The 9,249-nt window shown below is 30.8% G+C and overlaps 2 pseudogenes; one reads left to right on the forward strand and one right to left on the reverse strand.

Moving 5' to 3' along the window:
• Positions 1-573: 573 nt before the first annotated feature.
• Positions 574-1,449, forward strand: LOC107025789 (annotated as a pseudogene).
• Positions 1,450-2,267: 818 nt separating this feature from the next.
• Positions 2,268-6,020, reverse strand: LOC107025717 (annotated as a pseudogene).
• Positions 6,021-9,249: the final 3,229 nt, after the last annotated feature.

The following is a 9,249-nucleotide window of genomic DNA, read 5'->3' on the forward strand; positions in this document are numbered from 1 at the left end:
CTGGAGGCAACTTACCCTGGTTCTCATATAAGATCTCACAAATCAGAGGATGACCGTTTTTTATATGCGTTTGTAGCTTTGTTCACCTCGATAAAAGGATGGGAATATTGTAGACCAATTGTAGTTGTTGATGGAACTTTCTTAAAAGGGGCATACAAAGGGACACTGCTAACCGCTAATACCTTAGATTCAGCAGGTCAGACTTTCGAATATGATACTAGTGTTTTCTATATTGAATTTTTGAACTATGTATGAAAAGTGAATTATAATTGCAGTAAAAATGTATTAAAGTTGTATTAAACAAAGTGTACATGGTGTAGGGAGTATATTGCAACTTGCTTATGATATTGTCAATTCAGAGAATTTTTTTTATCTTGGAGGTGATTTTTTGAGCAATTCAGAGATGCATTCGGTCAAAGACCAGAGATGTGTATCATTTCCGATAGGCATGCAAGCATTATTAAGGCAGTTTACGATGAAGTACCTCATTTTGCGTGTATGTGGCACTTACTGCAAAACATAATGAAAAATTTCAGAAGAAGTCAACAAAGGGTAACTGAGTTGTTCTACTCTATGGCAAGAACATACACCATGACAGAATTTAATCAATGTATGACAATGGTTGAGGAGATAGATAAGAGGATCAAAGATTACTTGTTGAACATTGGATACAACAAATGGTCGCGTGTGCATGTTGAAGATAGAACTTGGATGATGACATCAAATATAGCAGAATCGGTCAATTCATGAACAAGACATGCCAAAGTTCATACAGTCTTGCAACTCTTGGAATTCATGAGACAACTTGTACAGAAATGGAATAACAATAACAGATCAAAGGTGACATTTTCAGGTTTTCACCTTGGAAAAATGTATGAAAATATATTGCGGCGCAATAAAACTGCATCAGAGAAATAAAAGGTATGCTTAATCTGTTTGCTAGTATTTTTTCTTCGAATTCATATCTAACATCTCTCTTCAATATATTTTTTTTCTTTTATAGGTTTTAGAGACAAATAAATATGTGTATATTGTACTTGATGGCATTACACAATTCACAGTATGTCTTCACCAACGTACATGCACATGTGGGAGATTTCAATTGGATGAGTTACCATGTCCACATGCTTTGACCGTTTTAACAATAAAACACACTGGTTATGAGAAATATTGTTCGGCTTACTATACAAGAAAAATTTATTGTTGACATATCAATTTCAAATGGATCCCCTGCCAAGTGAAAGTACATGGAACACACCAACACATGTTCTTGAAAATGTTGTACTTCCACCTCATGGAAAGAGACCTCCGGGAAGGCCAAAAAATAAAAGACATACTCAACTAAGAGAAGATGGATTCAAGAAGGCAAAAATTACATGCAACAATTGTGGACAACATGATCACAACAGGAAGACTTCCAAAAATGTCAGGCCATATGATCAAGAATAAAAAAATAATTTGTTTTAGTAGTTTGTTTTAGAAGCTCATTGACTCTACGAATTTGGATCATGTTCGGTTATATGATTTATATTATTTAGTTCCACAATCTCGTGTTATTGAGTTTAATAGAATGCTTTCTTAGTTGTGCAATCTCATGTTATTCAGTTTACTGGAATGTTTCTATGTGTATAGTTACATTTGATATGATATATAGATGAAATGATATAGTTTACTGGAATCTTGTTTTTTTATTTCTTACTTGATTTTTGCTGTAAGATTTAATTTGAATGACCCAGTTGAGCTTGAGGCTTGGAAATGTCTTGCTGAGTATATTTTTCAGGTTGGGGAATTTGGGTGATGCTTGGTATGTTTTTGGTTTGTTAGTATTTATGTATTATAGCTTTAATTCAAAGTTTAATTCACTTGTTAGTATTTGTGTAATACAACTTTAACTTAGGTTTAATTCCTTGTTAACATTTGTGTAAATACAACTTTAATTCAGGTTTAATTCACTTGTTACCGTTTGTGTAATATAGATATAATACAAGTTTAATTCAGGTTTAATTCACTTGTGGAAATTTTTAAGGTTAGTATTGGGTATGCTCTGTTCATTTGAAAATCCTGAAACAATTACCATGACAGCATCAATAAGGACACAAAGAAGGAACAACTTCAAATAGAAGACTTACATATAAACAACACAGTTAGGTTTATAATATCAAGACTTACAAAATAGACCAATACAATTTTTCATAGCCATATTAACTACAAATTGTTTTACATCATATAGTTTTCATAGTCATACTAACTAATATAACTATATTCCTTTATCTAACTGGTCTTTTGTCTTCACTTTGAAGGTCACTCTCTTGCTTCCTTCTTGCATATTCCCATAATATAGCTTCAAATCTCTTTCGGAGAATGTCTTCTTTACTTGTTGATTTAGAATATGTTGGCCATTAATTACAAACTCCACAAATGCAGAAACGAAAACTCCACAGTCCCAACAAAATTCAATATAAAATTATTATCAAAAAATCAATTTAATACAAAAAAAACACCTATTTAATAATACTTACAGTGAATCCTCTTGTTGTCTGGGAACACCTTTAGTTATGAAATGAAACTTAATTTTCTCGACCTCATTTATCTCACTGTATTTTGGTGTTGCCTTCAATTCAGGACGCTTATCATAGACTTAACCACACTTAAATTATATGGTAAAACAACTGAAACCATCTCAACAATATTTTTTACCTCTAAATTCACCCCACCCCTAGCCGGAAATGAATCGTACACCTCCAAAGACCTTTGCCCAATATCAAACACCACAAAAATCCAGTGACGATTCTCTTTAATGTTTAGTGGAATAAGAACAAAATCCACTTTATCACACGAGGTACTTGCCAACAAACGACGTCCACTGATATACCGGGTAATATCATCAGAATCTAAAACAATAAAAATTTTCTTATCCTCATGAGCATCACAATGTTTAAAGAAAGAATTGGTAATCTTTGTCTTGAAAACACAATCAGTCGTCGTAAAACGAACATTACTGTTGGTTTCATATTTTCCTTTCTTTCTTAGGTTATAGAAAATGACATCAATATGCTGCAAAAAAAAAACATTGAAATGTAAGAAGAAACAGTCTCAACAAACAAACATTCAATTAACCAGGAAGGAATACATTGAGTACACAAATCATGTTGATAAACTAGGGGAAATTCTTTTTGGCTAACTATCCGAAGGTCTTGTGCTAAAACTACATAATGTGCAAAAGAACAAGGGATGGCATAGCCAAATCATTAATGCTATGAAATGTTCAGTCAACGGGGGCGTACACTATTGTTGTTAAATGGTTCTGCAGCAACTATATGTCTTCAAATTCCAAAGATCAGTACTGTACTTGATCCAAATTTATGATAATCACTAATTAGTCCTTCTAGATACAATATATCCTAAAAAAACTCCAATCTTGATAAAACCAAATCTGCCAAATTTATGTTCTAACTGAGAATCAACAGTAAAGAAAAAAGGATATATTATGAACCAAAGAATATAAAACAACAACAAAAAGAGGATATTTAGCTCCAAGAATCTTATATATGAATAAATCACATATTTCACCAAGTTGGGTTTTGTAATCTTGGTATACATAGCTTTTTCCAAAGTAAAAAAAATAGAAGAAGAAATAACCACGTACCACCAATTTATAGATTTATACAATACAACAGTGCCTTAAACAAAAGAAAGTTGCAAGAAATGAGGCCAAAAAGAGGTAAATAAAAATTGCATACCACTAGATTACTATGAACATTAACTAGGCTTCATCAAGATAAGCTAGTTATATGTATGAGAAAAAAGCAATTAAGAGTCGAAGCAAGAAAATAAAACATCTAACATCTTTGAAGAAGAAAATTAGACAAAGGAATCTTTGATAATATAAAATAAACTTAAAAGTAATAAAAGACACCTTTTTTTCCCTGAAAATATCACAGAATATTCTTGAAGTACTCTTATGAAGAGACAAAGTCAAACTCAAGATTAAGAAACAAAAAGAATCAAAGAAATATTAACGTCCAACTAAAATTTATATAACAAACCTCATCACACCATTGTTGTCCAAAATGTACCAATTTGAAAAACCAGAGTCGTTCATCTACCGTAAAAATACCCAATTCAACTGCTGGATTAATAACATTAAGAGCATCTGTATAAGGTTTCTTTCCCCTATCAAAACAGAACAAAAATTAAAAAATACTCAAAAATCGAGACAGGAACAACTAAAAAAGAGGCAAATACGAAACTAAAGAAGAGGTACAGAGCGTTCCACAAGTTGAATTAAGCTTGTATATATTATGAATTAGGAAAATTATCCCAAAAATATCAAAATAAATTACCTCTTTTTTGTACCCATATAAAGCCACTTAGTGAATGAATCGATCAAATCAGATTCATTATCTCCTCTGGTTGCATATAAAAAAGGGTGTTTTGTCTCAAAAACCTGACGTGTAACACATAAAGTTCCTCCAGATTCAAAATGTTGTGTGAAGGGAGATTTTATTAACTTTCCTGGATTTTTCTTTCTGCCACGTTTCTTCGGTGACACTTTCATTTTGTTTTGATCAACATGGGCTCTTTTTTTTAGATAAGATTCTTCAGTCCTATTGATCTGAGAAATATCTTAATCAAGTAAAATAAAGTCATCAAAAGTATGCAAAGGTTTTTGACAATCCTTTGTTGCATCTGCATATAATAGATATATTGATTAATTTACAATCAACAGATGCAACACTTATTTATGTTGGGTTTTTTACTACATCACCATCATGTTTCGCCCTAACAGTATTCACATCAGCTGCCTCTTGGACTGTAAGCAAAATAAATATTTTAATAATGTTATCACGAAAGAAGTTTAGTTGAAGTTAAGAAAATGAATACCAATTATATCAGCAACAACCTCTAACAGAACTTTTTCAACAGCAATTCCTGCAACATCTTCATCTGTACATAACAAGAACATTTAAAATAACAGAACTGAATTAAAATATATGCAATATGTAATATATCTGTATAAAATCCTTCATTACCTATTTTACTTGATACTCTTTCAAAATTTTCAACATCAACAAACCTATCTGAATTTTTAAGCACTTGACATTCTTCATTTTGATTTGATCCCATAACATGAGCATCGTTCCCTCTCGATTTATTTACAGATGCATTAACACAGGGAGAAAATGATGTATATGCAATTAACATATTATAAAAAACATATCAAAGTTAACTGGAAAATGAAATATCGAATTCGTGTCACTTCTAGATTAACTGGAAGAAGCTACTAGACTATATATTAAAATTATATTATGAATATAACATAAATGTACTGAAAATATAAACGAACCTTCATTAAAATCTAATCCACCCGAAAATGTCTCGCCAGCATGCTTCTTAGATGGTTCCTTGACTTCTCGAATAACAGAGTTGCTACCACCACTCTTAGCAAACAGCAAAGAAATATCCTCCAATAATTGTTTGTTTGAGTTCACCACAAATTCTTTGATTTGATTGAATCCTAAATCAATATTCTCTTCAAGCGCTTTGTTATTTTCATTCACCTAATAGATATTAAATCATAACGCAAATATTAAAAAAATAACCGTTTTAAAATAAAAAGCCTAAAGTTTAGTTTGTGTATACTTTTACAAGCTCTTTTCTCAATTCTATGACTTCATTGGTCAAAATGTCTAGACCATGACTTGATCCTTTAGGCTCCATTTTCAAAATTTCAGCATGGTAATCACGAGTTTCAGGAAGCCTGAATTTGGATACTTCATCTTCATTGGCCACTATGTTCTCAAACTGAAAAATCAAATACACAAAATAACATTAGATATAGTAACTTGAGTTCAAATAAACAATGTAATAAAATGTATTAACTTTGCACAAATACCTTATTTTTTGTAGGCATGAAGAGACATTTCTCAATATATTTTAACCATGGACTTTCTGCAATTGTCTTCCAATTCAAGATTCTTGGAATAAAATCAGCAACACGAATAGTTATATCTTCATCAACCTTTGAACAACACTCAAATATCCAAATTTGAAGAGCAAGAGGCGAGCCACTAATTCTATAGTACTTATGTGTTGACTTAAGCTCATGTCTCACAGAATCAGACAACTTTTTGTAGACATCTAAACCCCACGAATATGAATTGAATTTTTCACTTTCCACAAGGTAAAAATCTCTATTGCTAATTTGGTATTCCTTGTCCTCATACGAAAATAAAAAATCATTAATGAAGTATAGAACAACCAATGAAACAGCTGAGTCATCATCTATGAATTTTTTAGCTAAAAACAATGCACATAGATGACTCTTTGGAACTGTGATTTTTTTCGGAAAATAAATACTCATCAAACTACATCTAGAATTGGGAACATTGACAAAATTGCCATCACTAACACAATTTAACCCCGTAACTATCCCAAATTCTCTAAGACCAAAAAACAACTTTTTGTTAATTATTTCAATATCAAACACATCATCCGGTGTGTGTTTTAACTCTCTATTTATAAGACAATGAATAAGTTGTAGTTGTGTGCTCGATATTGGAATGTCAAAAAAGTACCAAAAATATGTATTCCTAAACAACTCAAGTTGTTTATCAGATAAAGATAGTTTGATTTGTTCAATGACACTATGATTAGTGTAACATGACCACCTACTCGAAATATACACAACATCAGGATGTTTCCAGAATTTACGATCCTGCATATGCATTAAAGATGAATTAAAAATGTGTTACTACATACTAAAGATGAATTGAAGATGAATTTTACATACTATGTGCCAAAGAAAGGTAGTAATCGGTTGAATAAAAGATGAATTAAAGTTGAATTACAACAATGATCACTTCTGGTTCCAAATCAAGAAACAACTTATCAACTTCAACATAAGCAGCCTAAACAATGATATAGTTAAAGGCTTCAACTCATATCGTGTTCATGCCCCTTGAAAAGTTTAAGGGGGATACTAAGGCAGTGAGACGGAGCATGTTTGATCTTGAGTTTGTTATCCTAAATGAATTGCAACACCAACACATCATACATTCACAAGCCAACTCTCCTCTCTAAGAGCTATTCACAAAGTTGATCAGATTGATTACAGAAATGCAGTTATAAGACAAATCAATTCGCCACCAGAAAGAAAAACTAAAATAAACATGTTAATGTTCAAATCTAATTATTAATTTAGAATCATATTGAGAAGAAATTATAAGTAAAACAACACTAGTAAGACAATAACAAACTAACATGACAATAGTTCTTAACGTGAAATTGGACAGATCTCCAGAGATACTTTTCATAACTTGATTTGTTTCTTTCCTTTTTTTAGTTTTGAGGAGGTTTGAGATGGGGGGATATTCTACAAAATACAATGTCAGAAAGTAGAAATTTAAAGTTGGGGAGGACATAAGATCTGGTAAGCATCTTATTGTTATTTTGAATTTACAGATACATTATGTTGCTGAATTTGTGCTGATATAAAGGTCACCCAATCAGCTATAATCTCATGGTGCACCATTGAGGAACTTTAGTAGTTAACCAACTATGAGCCTGATATTCTTCCAATATTCAATGCACTAGGACGCTCAAATCCCAATCTAGTTAAGGTCAGCACTCAGAATCCTACCTGCTCTATTCACTTCTTGTGTCATACTAAAGTTGAATTAAAGTTGAATTAAAGATGAATTTCACATACTACATCTAAAAAACAAGCAGCAATCAACATACAACCATTGCTAAACAACAAATAACCAAGAAGAACTAGCACATACCGGATATCTACTCTCTGGTAGAATGACACTTTTGGGTAAACAATTTTGTGTTTTTCCATCATTCACCAGCTTTTTCTTCTCCAATCCATATTTATTTTTCAAACTTTTTGACTGAAATTGAGGTGGTAAATCCTCAAACCATCATCACTGTCAACGAGTTTCTTCGATATAGATGCCAAAGTAACACATATTTTTTTTGATTTCTTCATTGTTTTAACCTCTTTAACTCGTTTTATACCTTTCTTTTGCTTCTTGTTCTGTTCCTCATTGTTCTTCTCCTCATTGTTCTGCTCCCCCGATATTTGTGAGCTTCCCAAACTAAAACTTGGAACTTCATCCATAGAAGTAGAATACGAAACTTGACGATTCTTTTGACTTCTTCTATAAACTTTTGATTAGAAGTATCATTATCCCTCACTAGACGCGGACTTATTCTAAGAGATTTTTCATTGCCTTCTTCCATTAAAATTTGTGCAGAAAAATGGAGAAAAAAACAAAAACCCTAATTTTTTGAACAGACGAGGAGAAGGAGAAAGAAAAAGAAAAGAGCGAGAGAGAATCTGACTTATGAGCGAATACGTTTTTACTTGGTTTAAAAATTGTATAAAAAGGGAATAAATGTGTTCTAAAATTTTTTAAGTTGATATAGCTAAAAGTTGAAAAAAATGGTAATAAATAAAAAGTATACTTAAAGTTGGTAATTATAAAATAAAAGGTCTTTGTTTATGTATTTTTTCCAAAAATGTAATAACTTATTTTTAACATATATGAGCCCAATAATATACAATCTTAATTAAATTTCATATTAGACCCATTATTAATAAATTAATTAGTAATTTAAAAGAATACTCATCCATCTAATAATTATAGTTAAATAAATAGTTTAAAATTTTCAAATCAACTTCACCAACTGATTAAAAATAACTCGGGGAACCTATCGAGAGGTCTAAATTAGTAATTTTATGAAAAAAAATATGAAAAAAATTTTAAAATGACATGCCGGGTAATTATAAAATAAAAGGTCTAAAAATTTTATTCTCCAAGAGATCAAGCCTAAAGATTTATATTATTTTTATTTTGTTCTCAAAATAATTTTAATATTAATAGGAGTAACAAAAATAAAAAGCCATATGATAGAATTAAAACAAGTAATTAATTATAATTATATGATACACAATGATGACTATTTTCACACACCAAATTACTTTCTTTTATCTTTTTCCCCGTTATCGCTTACTTCTCTTTCATACTTTTTAAGGATCCTTAATATTTTGTTTGTGCACAACTTTAATTCCAAAACACTATCATAACTATATTACATATCAAATTTTGATTTTGGAAGATTGCATTTTAATTTTCAAACACGTAATAACTACATATTACCTATTGGTATATCATATGATTATGCAACATTTGTTCTTGATAAACACATTAATTTTATATATATATATATATATATATA

This window comes from Solanum pennellii, chromosome 7 (assembly GCF_001406875.1).
Source record: "Solanum pennellii chromosome 7, SPENNV200".
NCBI classification, from domain to species: Eukaryota; Viridiplantae; Streptophyta; class Magnoliopsida; order Solanales; family Solanaceae; genus Solanum; species Solanum pennellii.